Here is a 19,202-nt window from a genome sequence, read left to right as displayed (position 1 = left end):
TAAGGAGAGAAAATCACCTGATACGTTACCAAGGGTTGTGTGCTCAATCATGTCCAATTCTTTGTGACCCCCTGGACTGTAGCCTGCCAGGTTTCTCTATCCATGGAATTTTCCAGGCTAGAATACTGGAGTGGGTTCCCATGCTCTCCTCCAGGGGATCTTCCCAACCCAGGGGTCAAACCCGTGTCTCTTGCCTCTCCTGCATTAGCAGGTGGATTCTTTTACTACTGTGCCACCTGAGAAAATCACCTGAAGATTAAAGATCTCCAGCTCCATTTTCAAGTTCATTTAGAAAGACCACAGTCTTTGATTTCTTTTTCCCCTCTTAATTGAGATTCCTGTTTATCCACGCAAAACAGTCCTGAATAATGTCGGTCCTCACTACCCTTGTCCAGTGTCTAGCAAATCCAGCACTTAGCAAAAACCCATTGAAGTGTCTTTTTAAAGAATAGATGAATAAATAAATAAATACCCAAGTTCTAGCTGAAATTTAGACAAGACCCTAATTGGTTACTTCTATAAGCCTCATTTGTCATATGGTAACAGCATGGGAGGATTAGAAGGCTTTTTGCAGATTCCATGATAATTATTTCACGTCTGACCTAATTAAAAGCTAGAAAAATGCTTGCTGCATTAATGTGTGGATTTTAGAGTAAGGCAATAACACAGAGAGAAAACAAAAATATATGAAGCTAGAATTTATGTAAATGAATCTCTGTATGGGTTGCTCCATTCAGACCCCACCCAACTCTACCACTAGAATTCACACCAACAACCCCTGTAATTATACCCTGTAAAGTTACATATAATGGTAGTTACTATAACCATAATAGTAATAATAATAATTCTGTTGACTTGGCAAGGTATCCTTGTCAAGCCCTTTTTAATAAACACTTATCATGTATCTATTATGTTCAAGTCACGATGCTAGATAACCTTTTAAAAGTAAGACAGTGTCTCCACCACCAAGACCTTATCGAGTTGGTGAAAGAAGCATATAAACAATTGATTAAGACTTAGTGTGTTATGTGTCATGATAAAAATACAAGTCGAAAGCTTAGGGAGTGCCCAAGAAGGAACAATTAATTTTGGCTAAAATTTTTGGAAGACTTCATGTAGAAAGTATATGTTATTTCATTTGATTCCCTTATCAAGCAAGCGAGGCATTGGGCAAGTATTGTGATATTCATTTATCAGACAGAATCTAGGATATTTCAAAGCAACAACAGAAGTAGGATACAGCACAGAGCTCTAACTCCTGATCAATATCATTTCCTCTGTGGTCAATTTGTTTTGTTTTTATGAATCACTCACACATCTACCATGCCCACTAAAATGAAACTTTAAATATTTACCTTAATAGTAGCTAGGGGTCTTACTAAATGCCACAGGTTCTAAGCCCTTTACTTGCATTAACTCATTTAATCATCAAACGCCCTTTGAAGTACTTTCTATAATTAGTCTTGTTTTATAAATGAGGAAACTGAGGCACAGGAAGTCAAACAAATTACCCAAAGTTGTGTGCTCAGTCGCTCAGTCAACCCCATGAACTGTAGCCCACCAGGCTTCTCTGTCCATGGGATTTTTCAGGCAAGAATATTGTAGTGGGTTGCCATTTCTTCCTCCAGGGCATCTTCCTGATCCAGGGATATAACCCTTGTCTCCTGTGTCTCCTGCATCAGTAGGCAGATTGTTTACCACTAAGGCACCTGGGAAGCCCCTACCCAAAGTTACCCAGCTACAAAGTGGCAGAGCCAGGAATTGAAAGCTAGGCAGTCCTAGCTTGTTAATTGCAGTATGTCTTTTCTGGTCTTAAATTGAACCCAGCAGAATACCATACTCTGTTCTTAATGGTTTATCAATAAAAACTATTGACTTATGCAAAATCAATAGCCAAGAATGCCTTGAACAAAGTCTGATTCATTAACAAGCAAATATTACTGGAACTTAAAAAGTCACCAAGCACAGATGAGAAAACAGTAGGTTTCCAAAATCAACAAAGTTGCCAGTGCTGGTACAACACTTCTGACAGTACAAAGGCTATTCATTCAATGCTTATTTCTGCACAGATGACAAAACAGCATGAACTATCACTGCTTTGTATTGTATTTCTAGGCATTTGGATTCTTCACATGTCAAAACCGCTCTGAAGAATACTCAGAAGAAACCAAGTCACAGCCTTTGTTGGGTTTGAACAGATCCCATCATGATTTTGGATGTATTTAAAAATTCAAAAATGTAAAAGTCATTTTTTGAAATTCATAAACATTTCAAAATCTGAAACTTTCAAAACTAAAACAGACACTTTTGAACAAGTTGTTCTTTTTGAAAGAAAACATATAAGGTTATTTAAACCTTGAAAAATAGGCATCTTTTCATTTTTCCTTCATTTTTTTAACTTTATGAGAGAAAAATGAATCTGGTATAACTTGAGTCTTGGTGGCAAAAATTGGTACTCTATATTACCATTGCGCGCTGGATGTCTAGAGCTTTTGAAAGTGTTTGAATTTTGAACAATCTAATTTCTTGTTTTCCTCAAATGTATTTCTCATCATAAAAGTCAGTGTGGAAGTTTTCTTTCTTTAATTCAAAAGAGCTCTTTTTTTCTTTGATAATTTCCAAAGCTTTTATTAAAAAAAACTTCTTTGCAAAAATTTGTGATCGCACTGGAGTGTTACAAATCAAAGTCAGAAATCATTTGAAAGTCTGACACAGCAGAGCAAGAAGTCCTTCTATGATAGTGGATCCTTTAGTTCTCTTTCAGGTTACTGGTATAGCTGCAAGGACATTATGGGAATCTAAGCAAAAGGCAATACAGAAAACAGTGCAGTGTTCTCTTGGCACAGCATCACATTCTAGAAAGTATCAGTATAAGCCAGCCTCAAAGAAGTCACTGCAAGTTTACTCAAAATAAACCTACAGTGAGTGCCTAACAATGGTCAGTGCACATAATGAATTTTAAGAAAATGCAATAATTGAGACCCATAACCAGGTTATCTGTGTTTCACTATTTCACTCATCCTAAATCCTTCATGGAGGCAACAGTTATAATCATGTCACTGAAGGACTTTGTCATCATGATTACAAATATGTTCTTACTTCTCATCTTCAGGAATATTTTTTGTTTGTTTAGTTTCAGAAAGGAAGTGTCAATTAACAGAAAATACTTTATTATGAACCAGTTTTGGAGTGGGGGGTCCACAGCACGTGGCACGTGGGATCTTAGTTCCTGACCCAGGGATTGAACTTGTGCCCCCTGCATTAGAAGGGTGGATTCTTAACCACTGGACTGCCCCGAAAGCCCCAGAAAATTCTTTATTAAAAGATATGATCCCTTTCATCAAAACAGAATGCAAAATATCTCAGAGATATTTACTCTGAGAACTAAAGAATAGCAAATAGGATGGGGGAGGGTCAGGGGTTAACTACTAGACAGATTTCCAGCTTTGTAGCCAGTTTAAAGCCTCTGTTTTCAGACTGTAGACTTTATTTAATGGTAATTGTAACCACTTTCTATTAGTCTATGAAAACAGTGTCTGAACGTTCTCATGTGCTACTGAAAACCTAGAAACAGAAAACAACAGACAATAAAATTTTAAAAGATCAGGCTCAGTAGGTGATGAGACCAACAGATTGCAAACACAGCTTCAAAGAAGAGAGATCTAAATTAATTTCATTCATTGAAGACAGATATCTTCCACAGAGTCTAATGTGGAAACCCAACTTGAAAGTGAGATGGTAGCAATCTGTCTCTAGGATGCCGTGGCCTTGCACATGTGGACACACAGGGAGAGAGCTAGAGTGCGACTCAGAAGACTGTCGCCTTTGCTCAGGTATCTATCATTGCTAAGGGCTTCCCAGGTGGCGCTAGTGGTAAACTATGGATACCTAGTTTACCAAGGTAAAGGTAAACTTGCCTGCCAATGCAGGAGATGTAAGAGATGCGAGTTCAATCCCGGGGCTGGGAAGATCCCCTGGAGAAGGCCATGACAATCCACTCCAGCATTCTTGCCTGGAGAATTTCATGGACAGAGGAGCCTGGCGGGCTGCAATCCATAGGGCTGCAAAGTCAGACAAGGCTGAAGCAACTTAGCATGCATCATTGCCGAGGTAAGAATAAAGTACCTGGACAACCCGCATGATAGCTCAGAAAGCTACTGCCTGAACGTGGCAAAAGTTCCTTCTATCCACATTTCATTGCCCAAAGCAAGTCACAGGGCTACATACACTTTTAAAGTAACAGGAGTATGTCATGGAACTGAAACTATGGACAAACCCCTATGTCTTTGTCTTTTGAAATAAAATGCCGACTCAGTAGTTAATGATTGGGAAATGCGAAGGTGTAGAAACAAAGACTAGCTGTTGGATGGGGGAACTAGTAACAATTTAGATTATAATTCTGCCACAGAGCAGAATCACTGAACTCGCAGTTCCCTGAAAGATATAGATAAAGGTCTGACACACATTCCTGAGCTGTTTTTATAGGAAGCAGACCCCCTCCAGATGAAAACTGCTGACCACAAGAACATAGACCCCAGACTAGGTGAAACCAGAAGGTTGATGACACTTCAGACTTCACCTTGATGCCAACCAATCCAAGAATTGGCCACAAGCTGATCACGCCCCACTCTTTGAACACTATAAAACTCCCCACTACCCTCTCCAGTGTTGGAGGGCACAGTCTTGAAGGCATTAGGCCACTGTGGCCCCCCTTTGCCTGGCAAAGCAATGAAAGCTACTCTTTCCTCCCTTACCCAAAACTCTGTCCCTGTGTTTCTAATCAGCACCAGTGACCAGAGTTTTGGCAACAGTATCCTGTGACCTAAAAGAGAACTGGACCTATTTAGTATATAGCACTGTCCGAAGTGAAAAGTGGAAGTGCTAAGTCCGTCCCTCAGTCGACTCTTTGCAACCCTACAGACTGTAGCCCACCATGCTTCTCTGTCCATGGAATTCTTCAGGCAAGAATACTGGAATGGGTTGCCATTTCCTTCTCCAGGGGATCTTCCTGACCCAGGGATCATTGCAGGCAGATTCTTTACCATCTGAGCCACCAGGTATGCCCACGGCACTGCCCGCTACAATGTAATTTTAAGTAAATGTTTCCTGCTACTAAATAAATTGAAGGCTGAGATTTATCTTAAATATTTTGGCTGACCCCCTTAAATTTTGGAATCTCCTGCTTTTATGGTTATCTGGCTAGAAATTCATTGTGATTGTATCTTGAGTTCATTTGTAATTTAAAAATATAGTTTTAGTTTAAATGTATATCTAAACTTTCTTATTATTTTTTACTCAGTTCAGTTCAGTTCAGTCACTCAGTCATGTCCGACTCTTTGCAACCCCATGGACTGCAGCATGCCAGGCCTCCCTGTCCATCACCAACTCCCAGAGTTTACTCAAACTCATATCCATTGAGTTGGTGATGCCATCCAACCATCTCATCCTCTGTTGTCCTCTTCTCCTCCTGCCCTCAATCTTTCCCAGCATCAGGGTTTTTTCCAATGAATTAGCTCTTCGCATCAAGTGGCCAAAGTCTTGGAGTTTCAGCTTCAACGTCAGTCCTCCCAGTGAATATTCAAGACTGATTTCATTTAAGGTGGACTGGTTGGATCTCCTTGCAGTCCAAGGGACTCTCAAGAGTCTTCTCCAACACCACAGTTCAAAAGCATCAATTTTTCGGCACCCAACTTTCTTTATATTCCAACTCTCACATCCATACATGACTACTGGAAAAACCATAGCCTTGACTAGACGGACCTTTGTTGGCAAAGTAATGTCTCTGCTTTTTAATATTTTGTCTAGGTTTGGTTATAACTTTCCTTCCAAGGAGTAAGCGTTAAAAATTTCATGGCTACAGATACAATCTGCAGTGATTTTGGAGCCCCCAAAAATAAAATCTATCATTATTTCCACTGTTTCCCCATCTATTTGCCATGAAGTGATGGGATCTGATGCCATGATCTTAGTTTTCTGAATGTTGAGCTTTAAGCCAACTTTTGCACTCTCCTCTTTCACTTTCATCAAGAGGCTCTTTAGTTCTTCTTTGCTTTCTGCCATAAGTGTGGTGTCATCTGCATATCTGAGGTTATTGATATTTCTCCCAGCAATCTTGATTCCAGCTTGTGCTTCCTCCAGCCCAGCATTTCTCATGATGTACTCCGTATATAAGTTAAATAAGCAGGGTGACAATATACAGCCTTGACGTACTCCTTTTCCTATCTGGAATCAGTCTGTTGGTCCATGTCCAGTTCTAACTATTGCTTCTTGACCTGCACACAGATTTCTCAATGATTTCTTATTTAATGGCATTGTGATTAGAAGTCATAGTGTATATAAATCAGATTCACTGACTCTTTAAATTGAGATATTATTGGCATATAATATTGTATTAGTTTCAGGTGTACAGCACAATGATTCAATAATCATATGTGTTGTGAAACAACCACCACAGTAAGTCTAGCTAACATCCTAATGTATTTACATTTTTTTTCTTGTAATAAGAACTTTTAAGATCTACCCCCTTAGCAACATACAAATATATAACATGATATTTTTAAACTATAGTCATCAAGCTGAATATTATATCCCCATGACTTATTTATTTTATAACTGGAAGTTTGTACCTTTTGACCACCTCTCTACCATCAAACCATGCACTCTGTATCTGTGAATTCATTTTTTTGTTTTGTTTTATTGTGTTCTGTTTTTAGATTCCATATGTAAGTGAGATCAGACATTATTTCTCTTTGTCTGAGTAATTGATTCATTGAAATTTGGTGAGACTTCTTTTGTATCCTAGGATACTGCCAGCATTTGGAAATATTCCAAGTGTGCTTGAATAATATATGTAATTCTATTTGTTATGTGCAAGATGCAAACACATTATATATTTATACACATATAAATATATAATACTTATCTAAACAAAAACTTTATGAAATATATAATTTGTATAAATTTATTTGAAATCAAGTCACTAATGTTATTCAAATCTTCTACAGTCTTACTAGATTATCAGTTATCTCGCTGAAAAGTGTTTGAATGTCCTATCCTGATATTGTATGTATGAACATACATATTCGTTGTGTTGTATATTTATGCATATAAGTTCATGATTTATATCTTCTTGTGTATAATTCATTATTATGTAATGTTTTCTTTGGGCTTCCCAGGTGGCGCTAGTTGTAAAGAACCTGCCTGCCAATGCAGGAGATGTAAGAGACACAAATTCCATCCCTGGGTTGGGAAGATCCTCTAGAGAAAGGAATGACAACCCACTTCAGTATTCTTGCCTGGACAATCCCATTGGACAGAGGAGCCTGGCAGATTCAGTCCATGGGGTCACAAAGAGTTGGAGGTTACTGAAGCAACTTAACACTCATTCACACCTTACCAAAAAATAAAAAAAACACCAAGGACAAACCACTGTTTAATAGGATTGTAGTGGATTTTGAAAACTAGGATAAAGGATACTTTTTAAATAAACATCTCAGAATTGTACTTGTGATGGTTTTCACCCCTTTTTTGGGAAAGCGTGGAATGGAGATGATAAGGAAGGTTTACATTTAGATTTGTTTTAAATTTTAAAAGCTGTTCTTTTATATTTACCATCTGTTACTTCAGTGCTTCCCAGTGGCTATGGTAACTGTTCAGGGCTTCTAGACTGAACAGTGGTATAATTGGGTATGGCTTGACCCCTACTGGGCCTTTCTCATGGAAGGAGATCAACTTACTGTGAATCTTGTCACATTACAAGAGGGTTCCTTTGTAAAAATGTTAGCCTTCTGGTTGATGCATAGCAGAGATAAGAATTAGTTATAGACTTTCTGGTGACTCATTTGAATTACAAGGTGCTAATTCTGCAAAGAAAATCCTGTTATCTTCCTGAGAGGAACTTCTCTATATACCCCAGTATTTCAACATTTTGATACAGATCTTAAATAACACTAAGTAAATATGCTTAACGTATGTGGATTAGTTTTTGCTAAGAAAGAATAATTCATACTGTCAGTGTTAAGGTTCCATCCCTTTCCTAGAGGTACTTTTATTTGAGTTGAAGAAATTACTGGAAATATTTTGCTGATAGTGGTGTTGGTAGAGCTATTTGGAGATTGTGATGTGTGCACCATAGTATGGGCTATGGGGGAAAGGAGATATTCACTAACACCAATGAGTTTACCTTACAACCTTGAATTGAATTGTAGTAACAGTGCAGATTCATGTAAATTTTTTGTGAAAAAAATTATTTTTAGCACTATCCACTGAAATGGCTAGAGATATTGATCAACCCAATAGCGATGTTACCCTAATGCCTAGAATTTGGTCTTTAAACACCATTTTCTACAGACAGAGATATGGGTCCTTGAAAAAAAGGGGCTAGTGGGAGGGCTAAGGTAGGAAATATACTAGATAAGCTTGAAACGTTTTATCAAAGTCTAGTTGGATTGTGTGAAAAGGACGCGGAGCCCACTTGTATAAGCTCCTACCATTCAAAGATCAGACGACTTAAGTGTCAATAAGGAACAGTCTCTAACATGGATTGAAACAAATCAAATAATGTTTAAATCCTGGGGTTCAAAATAATACTTAAATACACAGATAATCTTTGGAGAATACTAGGGCTTTGAGTTATTATTTTGGAAACTGTTAACTAAAGGCTTCCCTGGTAGCTCAAATGGTAAAGAATCTGCCCACAATGCAGGAGACATGGGTTCGATCCCTGGGTTGGGAAGATCCCCTGGAAAAGGGAATAGCAACCCACTCCAGTATTCTTGCCTGGAAAACCCCTTGGACAGAGGATCCTGGTAGGCTACAGTTCATGGGGTTGCAAAGAGTCGGACACAACTGAGGGATTAATACTTTCAAATAAAGGATAAAGTCTTTATCCTGCCTTTTCTATACATATTCAGAGTAACCAAACTGCGGACGAGAGAAAGTGTCCTTTTATAGATGTATTCTGGCTAATAAATGAAAAGGGGAAAGTAGAATGAAAACATCACATTTTGAAATTGCCATGAAATTGTTAATACCACCAAATGAAACACAGTATGTGCTTCTGATGAAAGTACCCAATATCACTTATGAAGTAGTCTTCATATAGACACACACACACATACCACCACCACCACCACAACCACCAGCATCAAACCTAAACTTAACCACATCTCAAGACAGAGCAATATGAGGGCCAAAAACATGTCAAAAACCATCAAATGTATATATGTATGTATGTATGTATATATATATATATATATAAACAGTAGGAGACTTTCTGAGACAAACAACTCAACTTCTCCTTCTCCCCATCCCCTTCTTCATTTCCTCCTCTTCTGAAAAATGACAAAACTGCATGGTGGAAAAAAAAAAAAAAAAAAGAGATGGAGGGGAAAAAATCTTTAGATTAAGAGCCAAGAGCATATTAATCAAATGCAATGGACAGAGCTTTTGGAATTGTGATTCAAACAAACTTAGAGAACATTGATAGTATAAATTGGGACATGTGAGCACTGCCTAGATATTGGAGTAGATTCAAAAATTACAATGGAGGAGGGAGATGCACTGATAATACAGCGTCAGTGTTTTAAAAATGTAAACATAGTAAATTGCTATGTTGAAACAGTTTCATGAGGCTGAGGTAAGTGGGAGTGGGCTGGGAATGGAAGAGTGAAGGGGTGGAGGAGGTGGGAAAGGAAAGTTTGTTTCTTTCTTTTGCCAAAAGAATATATAACTTGTGTTTCAAATTCAGTTTTAATGTACCCTGAACCATATATATGGACAGTTTAACAATTAATGGATGATACTCTTAGGGGTACATACCTAGTGGGAAGTTTCTCCGTAGCTCATTTTTCTCTACTAAATAAAGTGTATTGGAACTTCATAACAGATTCAGCCATCTCCATATATACTAGAGTTTATAGAATGTGCTTAGTTGCTCAGTTGTGTCCAACTCTTTGCGACTCTGTGGACTGTAGCCTACCAGGTTCCTCTGTCCACCAGGATTCTCCAGGCAAGAATACTGGAGTGGGTTGCCATGCCCTCCTCCAGGGGATCTTCCCAACCCAGGGATCAAACCCAGGTCTCCCCCATTGCACACAGATTCTTTACTGTTTGAGCCACCAGGGAACCCCAAGTATACTTGAGAGGGTAGCCTATCCCTTCTCCAGGGGATCTTAGCAACCCAGGATTCAAACCGGGGTCTCTGCATTGTGGGTGTATTCTGTACCAGCTGAGCTATCAGGGAAGCCCATTTATAGAACAGAAGTCTCAGTACCTAATGAAAGAGTTAAAATGCATATGTGCCTGCATTTTGGTATTTTGTGTTTGTTAAAATTTGGTAGAATCCTAATTTTTTTTTTCACTTTTCCTCCTTAAATTAATCATCCAGCATTGAGCTAGAAGACAACCACAAATAATAATATAAAGAAAAAGGAGTTTTTGAAGCTTAATATTTTGATACTTACATATGTAATCTCCCCCCGCCTCCCCCGTAGTATGTATTTCCTTTACCATATCAAAGTATTATTGCCGGGATCCAGCCCCGGCTGATCCAGGGTATTCGAAGGAGAGACGGCCTAGGCCACTATTTATATGCTAATTAGAGATATAAAGAGTAATAGAATGAGGATAGTTCAGTAGGAAAATTCAGTGGAGAAAAGAGGCTGAGTAGCTTGGTTTAAGCGGGAGACCAATAAAACTTCAAGACAAGAAGTTTGCACCACTTACGTAGGCCGCAGTTGCCCTCTCGAATAGGGGAAGGTGCCCCACCGTAGACACCTTCTCGAGTGGGTCTTAGAAGCCCAGGCATAATTAGTAAGCATGGTGGGTTCCGCGCTCCAGATGGAGACTTCAGCCAAAATGTGAAAAGAATGACATGGGGAGACCAAGCGTTGGTGAGCAAGGCCCGCAGCTTTATTTTCAACAGGGGTTTTTATACCCTAAGTTACACATAGAGGATAATAGGGGATGCAAAGTCAGCAGTTTTTGATCCTTATCAAAAACCAGGGTTTCTTTCCTGCAAATTTATCGTATACAAATGGTTTAGGTGATTTACATCATCTTCTGGCCAGAAGGCCTATTAACATTTTATGACTCTTGACAAGGACTTATCAACAAAGACTTATTTTCTCTAAGAGTAATTATTTCAAGGTTTGGCACCATCTTGCGAAGATAAAATTGCATTCCTATAGGGTGGATGTGTAATGGGTTTACAACAAAGGAAAGAATTTATTACCTTAAGGGTCTAAAGTTACTAACACCAAGGCCACTACTTATTTTTTCTATATACCAACTATATTAATTAATACACATTCAGGGATACAATTCAGGGGATGTGAAAACTTGGCAACAAGCATTGGCTCATCAATGAAATCTTTTACTAGTTTATTCTGACAGTTTCTAACTCTCTGAGAGGCTCTAAGCTATTTGAATATCTTAAGCTTCCCGTGCCTCTTGAGGCTGGGAGACTGTAAACAATTGTATGCATAGCTGTAGGAGTCCAGGTAAACTTGTCAGGCTAGTTAGAGAGCCATCTGAGGGGTTTGGATTTAAACACTCCTAATTGCCCAGGAACTTTATTAATTGGAGCTGTAAGTTAACTCTTTGACAGAGAGAGCGAGATGGTGGTAGGGGACAGCCCCCAGTAAAGTCAGAGGTGAGAGCACAAAGCAATAAAGTAGGCAGACTCTGGTTTTTTGGGGGGTAGATGCTCGAGAATATCCAGGGGGACTCCTGAGGCTCGATCCCGCCTTTGCGTATGCCGAGCCTCCTTCCTCATGACCTTCGTCACGAGTGGAATGCCTCACCGGCTCCTGGCATATTATGGAATGAAGCACATCAGCAGCAATTATTATAGTATTTCTTGAATGACTTTGCTTCCACTTACAATTGTTGAAAATTTTCCTGGGTTGTGACATCTCTGAAAAGGTAAGATATTAGATCCAGAAACACATGTATGTAAAGTGTCTGAAACACAGTTGATTCCCAGTGATTGGAAGTTACTGTGTCAGGAAAAAATAATTAATATTGACATATGCATTGATTTTCCCCATTTCCCTGCCTATTACAGAATATCTGTTGTTTTCCTCTATTTCTTTGCATTGATCGCTGAGGAAGGCTTTCTTATCTCTTCTTGCTATTCTTTGGAACTCTGCATTCAGATGCTTATATCTTTTCTTTTCTCCTTTGCTTTTCACTTCTCTTCTTTTCACAGCTATTTGTAAGGCCTCCCCAGACAGCCATTTTGCTTTTTTGCATTTCTTTTCCATGGGGATGGTCTTGATCCCTGTCTCCTGTACAATGTCAGGAACCTCATTCCATAGTTCATCAGGCACTCTATCTATCAGATCTAGTCCCTTAAATCTATTTCTCACTTCCACTGTATAATCATAAGGGATTTGATTTAGGTCATATCTGAATGGTCTAGTGGTTTTCCCTACTTTCTTCAATTTCAGTCTGAATTTGGCAATAAGGAGATCATGATCTGAGCCACAGTCAGCTCCTGGTCTTGTTTTTGTTGACGGTATAGAGCTTCTCCATCTTTGGCTGTAGAGAATATAATCAATCTGATTTTGGTGTTGACCATCTGGTGATGTCCATGTGTAGAGTCTTCTCTTGTGTTGTTGGAAGAGGGTGTTTGCTATGACCAGTGCGTTTTCTTGGCAAAACTCTATTAGTCTTTGCCCTGCTTCATTCTGTATTCCAAGGCCAAATTTGCCTGTTACTCCAGGTGTTTCTTGACTTCCTACTTTTGCATTCCAGTCCCCTATAATGAAAAAGACATCTTTTTTGGGTGTTAGTTCTAAAATGTCTTGTAGGTTTTCATAGAACCATTCAACTTCAGCTTCTTCAGAGTTACTGGTTGGGGCATAGACTTGGATTACTGTGATATTGAATGGTTTGCCTTGGAAACGAACAGAGATCATTCTGTTGTTTTTGAGATTGCATCCAAGTACTGCATTTCAAACTCTTTTGTTGACCATGATGGCTACTCCATTTCTTCTGAGGGATTCCTGCCCGCAGTAGTAGATATAATGGTCATCTGAGTTAAATTCACCCATTCCAGTCCATTTTAGTTCGCTGATTCCTAGAATGTCGACGTTCACTCTTGCCATCTCTTGTTTGACCACTTCCAATTTGCCTTGATTCAAGGACCTGACATTCCAGGTTCCTATGCAATATTGCTCTTTACAGCATCAGACCTTGCTTCTATCACCAGTCACATCCACAACTGGGTATTGTTTTTGCTTTAGCTCCATCCTTTCATTCTTTCTGGAGTTATTTCTCCACTGATCTCCAGTAGCATATTGGGCACCTACTGACCTGGGGAGTTCCTCTTTCAGTATCCTATCATTTTGCTTTTTCATACTGTTCATGGGGTTCTCAAGGCAAGAATACTGAAGTGGTTTGCCATTCCCTTCTCCAGTCGACCACATTCTGTCAGACCTCTCCACCATGACCCGCCCGTCTTGGGTCGCCCCACGGGCATGGCTTAGTTTCATTGAGTTACACAAGGCTGTGGTCCTAGTGTGATTAGATTGACTAGTTTTCTGTGAGTATGGTTTCAGTGTGTCTGCCCTCTGATGCCCTCTTGCAACACCTACCGTCTTACTTGGGTTTCTCTTGTCTTGGACGTGGGGTATCTCTTCACGGCTGCTCCAGCAAAGCACAGCCGCTGCTCCTTACCTTGGACGAGGGGTATTGCCTCACCGCTGTGCCTTCTGACATTGAATGTGAAATATCTCCTCTAGGCCCTCCTGCGCCTGCGCAGCCACCGCTCCTTGGAGGTGGGGTTGCTCCTCCCAGCCACGGCCCCTGACCTCGGACGTGGGGTAGCTCCTCCTGGCCGTTCCTGCGCCATCTCAGCCTGGCACTCTCCGCCGCTGCCCCTGACCTTGGACATGGGGTAACTCCTCTTGGCCACCTCCTCTCAGGCGTGGGGTGCTCCCGGCTTCTGCCCCTGACCTCGGACGTGGGGTAGCTGCCCGCGCTAAATGCGCCGGTCGCAGCCGCCCACACTAAATGCATTGGTGAGCCCCGCTTGCCATCCCCTCCCACTTCTAAAGAGGATGGATAATTTTGCGCTGAATTTAAGCCTAAATTCATGTCTAAACAATGTGATGAGAAAGAGAAAAGGAGGAGGGCAGTATTAGGTAGGCTGTGGGTTTAAGAGGTTTTTTGTTTTGTTTCTGGTTGGGGGAGATAGGATTGCTGCTGCTGCTGCGTCGCTTCAGTCGTGTCCAACTCTGTGCGACCCCATAGACGGCAGCCCACCAGGCTCCCCCGTCCCTGGGATTCTCCAGGCAAGAACACTGGAATGGGTTGCCATTTCCTTCTCCAATACATGGAGATAGGATTGGGGATGGGGAAAGAGGACTTTCGGAGAAGACAATGGTACCCCACTCCAGTACTCTTGCCTGGAAAGTCCCATGGATGGAGGAGCCTGGTAGGCTGCAGTCTATGGGGTCGCTAAGAGTCGGACACGACTGAGCGACTTCACTTTCACTTTTCACTTTTCATGCATTGGAGAAGGAAATGGCAACCCACTCCAGTGTTCTTGCCTGGAGAATCCCAGGGACGGGGAGCCTGGTGGGCTGCCGTCTATGGGGTCGCACAGAGTCGGACACGACTGAAGCGACTTAGCAGCAGCAGCAAAGAGGACTTTAATAAAAACGGATGTGGAGTATGTATTTGGGTCCTCTTGCATGTCCTTTTAGAGTCACTACTGAAAGGTGGAATTCTCCTTAATTACATTTCAAGAGTTGAACTATGCTTCTTGAATGAATGTAGCACTGTGATAGGACTGAACCCTACGTGTCTCTGGATTTACAAGATTTACAATACTATTTACTTGAAAGATGTGTAGTAAAGGATTAGCATTGCCCAGAGAGCAGTTGCCTTTGACTCCTGGGAGATCCCTGGAATCCCCTGCCTTCTATGTGTGTCTCTATTTGCCGGGGGACCCTGAGCCACTCCAGATGTTCTATTCTAACTCTGAGATTTGCGGTGAAGGCTTTGGGCCACATAGTATGAGCCCTATCTGGAGTGGAGGTGGGGTGCTGTGGACTAAGGTCAATGATGTGAGCCATCAACCAAGTCTACCTAACTGAACCCCAGTAAAAACATCTCAGCACCAAAGTTGAGATGACCTTCTCTGGTTGTCACAACTTGGTGTGTATTGGCATACATAATTGCTTGGAGAAACAGGCATGGGACACACAAATCCACCTGGAGAAGACACCTGAAGACCTGTGCCTGGCATTTCCTAGATCCTGCCCTGAGTGCTTCTTCCCTTGGCTGATACTAATCTGTATCCTTTCACTATAATAAATCATAGCCAGGAGTATGACAGCTTCTAGGAGTTCTTCTAATGAATAATTGAGCTGGACAGTGGTCTTAGAGACCTCCTGAACTTGCAGTTCATGTCAGAAGTTTTGGGGACTCACAAACTTTACAGAAGCGCATGGTGAAATCTATTTCTACACAAAATGTAAAGTGAAAGAATGTATGGAAAATCCTAAAAGTGAAAAAGGGAACTGCATTTTAGAAAGGAACCAAAAACTATAGACCAGTATGTTATATATCCTGCACTTCCTGGGTGTCTCAGTGGTAAAGAATCTGCCTGCCAATGCAGGAGACACGGGTTCAATCCCTGGGTCAGGAAGATCCCTGGTGAAGGTAATGGCAACCCACTGCAGTATTTTTGCCTAGGAAATCCCAAGGACAGAGGAGCCTGAAGGCTGCAGTCCATGGGGTCACAAAAGAGTCTGACATGACTTAGCAACTAAAACAACAACAACAAGCTATGCTTCCGGAAGAAATATTAGAATATATACACAAAATAGCAAGATATAGAAAATAATATGGATTTATCTTAATTTTACTTTTTTTAGAGTAGTGATAAATATAGTAAATTCAGGGGCATATAACAAGTAAAACACATATCAACTTTAGTAAAATTGTTGTTTGGTGCCAGAGTTTGACTCTTTCAAGCATCTCATGTTAAATGAGATCCAAAAGGACTCTTTCTCTAGTTCAATAGTGACACACGTGCACAGCACAAAAAAAAAATAACTTATGAAAGAGGAAATCTATACAAATGCAAGCTAGGACAGAACTTGTTTTGCAAATGTATGGCATAAATTGATCCAGAATTGTAAAAACCACAAGTTAAGTAGGAGTTAGCAGTGTGTCATTGTAATGCCAAAAGTTAATAAAATACTGAATTATCTAAATAAGAGAATGGCATGTGAAGCTTAGTCTGTCACTGTATTCTATTCTGGTGAGATCATTTTTAGATTACTGCATTCATTTTAAAACCCCACATTTAGTGAAAGAGACTTTAGCATGTTGGGTTCCCATCCTAGCTTTGCCCCTGACAGACTAGCTCTAGCGTGGAGCTGTTCAGGGACAGAAGTCCCCAGTCCTCTTCATTTCTGGATCCTGTTAATGAGCATACTGGGTCAGAATCATACTTAAATGGCCACACAGATGTAAAATTCTTTGTTCATCAAGGAAAGGCATTATTGGAACTTCCCTGGTAGGCCAGTGGTTAAGGCGACATGCTTCCGATGCAGTGGGTGCTGGTTCGATCAATGGTCCATCCCAGAGCTAAGGTCCCACGAGCCTCATGGCCGAAAAACCAAAGCATAAAACAGAAGCAATCTTGTAACAAATTCAACAAAGACTTCAAACATGGTCCACATCAAAAATTCTTAAAAAAAAAAAAAAAGGCATTATTAACAGTGATAGGGTTGGGAGGCATAAATCACAATGTCTTTGTATGCCGAAGCATGCTTTATTTATAGGAGACCCTGGGTTACCATCATCCAGTGATAAGCTCTCCGGAGGAATGAATCAGGAGTCCAAGCTCACTGGGCTCTGTGCCAAGACTACAACCTGCTCTCCCAATGCATTTCTCTATCTTCCTTTAGTGCCAGAAACCTTGACACCTATTGCTTGGCTAGGAGACATGTCATGACCTTCCTGCTGTTGTTTTTGTTGTTCTTCTCGGCCCCATGGACTGCAGAACACCAGGCTTCCCTGTTCCTCACCATCTCCCAGAGTTTGCCCAATTCATATCCATTGCATTGGTGATACCATCCAACCATCTCATCCTCTGTTGCCCTCTTCTCCTGCTGCCTTCAATGTTTCCCATCAACAGGGTGTTTTCCAACGAGTCAGCTCTTTGAATCAGGGGGGCTGAAGTATTGGAGCTTCAGCTTCAGCATCAGTCCTTCCAAAGAGTATTCAGGGTTGATTTCCTTTAAGATTGACTGGTTTGATCTCCTTGCTTTCCAAGGGACTCTGCTGTTAAGTGTGGCCAACTGAATGTGAGTCACAGGAGCACGAGCATATTCTTTATCACATCCTTTCTTTTTCTCTTGTTTCAGGCAGGGGCACAGTCACAAGAGCTAGCTTTGATCATGAGATTCTAGGGATGGCAAAACAATACACTTTAGACAATTTTGTGGACAGAGTCTCCTGTTTTCTTATGAGAAAAAGAAAAAAAAATCCACCCTGTTTGAATCACTGTATTTTAGAGATTCTTTGTTATAGCCACTTGGTTGTGCCCTGACTTAGTTAGAAACTGGTGCTGGAGATAGGCTGCTACCAAATAAAAGCCTGAAACAAGTGGTATGGGCCAGTTGTTTGTGCAATAAGAAGCAAGGAAGTGTTGCAGGCTGGAAATTTGATGACCTTTGTTATGCCATGGAAAAACATTTGGCCAAGTTCTTGCTTACTTTACCATCTGAGCCACCAGGGAAGTCCTGCCATTCTCAACAAGATGGATGAACTTGGAGAACATTATACTGATGTATACTGAAATATGGGTTTTCCTGGTGGCTCAAATGGTAAAAAATCTGCCTGCAATGTGGGAGACCTGGGTTTGATCCCTAGGTTGGGAAGATCTCCTGGAGAATAGAATGGCAACCCACTCCAGTATTCTTTTTTTTTTTTTTTTAAGCCTTATGTTTTAATAAACTTAAAACAGTTCCTTTGGGGGAAACACAATATGTATACAAATGAAATCTACATCAATCAGCAATAGTCATCATTTATTTAAAACATACAATGTGTCAGACATTGTATGTACTGGGTAGACACATTTATTTATTTTATTTTATTTTTTTAATTTTCAGCACTTTATTTATTTATTTATTTTTTTGATAAATTTAACGCCTTTTATTGCCATACCTCATTTTACTGTGCTTTGCTTTAGTGAACTTTATAGATACATGTTTTTTTTTTTTTCTTGTTAATTTTCTGTTTAGTTGATCTATCCATAAGTGTGAGTGGGGTATTAAAGTCTCCCACTATTATTGTGTTATTGTTAATTTCTCCTTTCATACTTGTTAGGATTTGTCTTACATACTGCGGTGCTCCCATGTTGGGTGGATATATATTTATAATTGTTATATCTTCTTCTTGGATTGATCCTTTGATCATTATGTAGTGACCTTCTTTGTCTCTTTTCACAGCCTTTGTTTTAAAGTCTAATTTATCTGATACAAGTATTGTGACTCCTGCTTTCTTTTGGTCCCAATTTGCATGGAAAATCTTTTTCCAGCCCTTCACTTTCAGTCTGTATGTGTCCCCTGTTTTGAGGTGGATCTCTTGTAGACAACATATGTAGGGGTCTTGTTTTTGTATCCATTCAGCCAGTCTTTGTCTTTTGGTTGGGGCATTCAACCCATTTACGTTTAAGGTAATTACTAATAAATATGATCCTGTTGCCATTTACTTTATTGTTTTGGGTTCGAGTTTATACACCAATTTTGTGTTTCCTGTCTAGAGAATATCCTTTAGTATTTGTTGGAGAGCTGGTTTGGTGGTGCAGAATTCTCTCAGCTTTTGCTTGTCTGAAAAGCTTTTGATTTCTCCTTCATACTTGAATGAGATCCTTGCTGGGTACAATAATCTGGGCTGTAGGTTATTTTCTTTCATCATTTTGAGTATGTCTTGCCATTCCCTCCTGGCTTGAAGAGTTTCTATTGAAAGATCAGCTGTTATCCTTATGGGAATTCCCTTGTGTGTTATTTGTTGTTTTTCCCTTGCTGCTTTTAATATTTGTTCTTTGTGTTTGATCTTTGTTAATTTGATTAATATGTGTCTTGGGGTGTTTCTCCTTGGGTTTATCCTGTTTGGGACTCTCTGGGTTTCTTGGACTTGGGTGATTATTTCCTTCCCCATTTTAGGGAAGT

General features: G+C 40.2%; 1 protein-coding gene across 1 annotated transcript in view; it reads right to left on the bottom strand.

Moving 5' to 3' along the window:
- SLAIN1 (SLAIN family member 1) overlaps positions 1–171 on the bottom strand; it is a 55,728-nt gene extending 55,557 nt beyond the window's left edge. The window contains exon 1 of the mRNA XM_086328598.1: positions 30–171. The gene's annotated coding sequence lies outside the window, so the exon portion shown is untranslated. The remainder of the gene's footprint in view (positions 1–29) is intronic.
- Between the last annotated feature and the right edge of the window lie 19,031 nt (positions 172–19,202).

Source organism: Bos grunniens, chromosome 12 (assembly GCF_055505025.1).
Source record: "Bos grunniens cultivar Pamir isolate PY7600 chromosome 12, Bosgru_T2T1.0, whole genome shotgun sequence".
NCBI lineage: Eukaryota > Metazoa > Chordata > Mammalia > Artiodactyla > Bovidae > Bos > Bos grunniens.
Note: the sequence above shows the minus strand (reverse complement) of the source record. Positions and strands in the feature narration are given on the sequence as shown.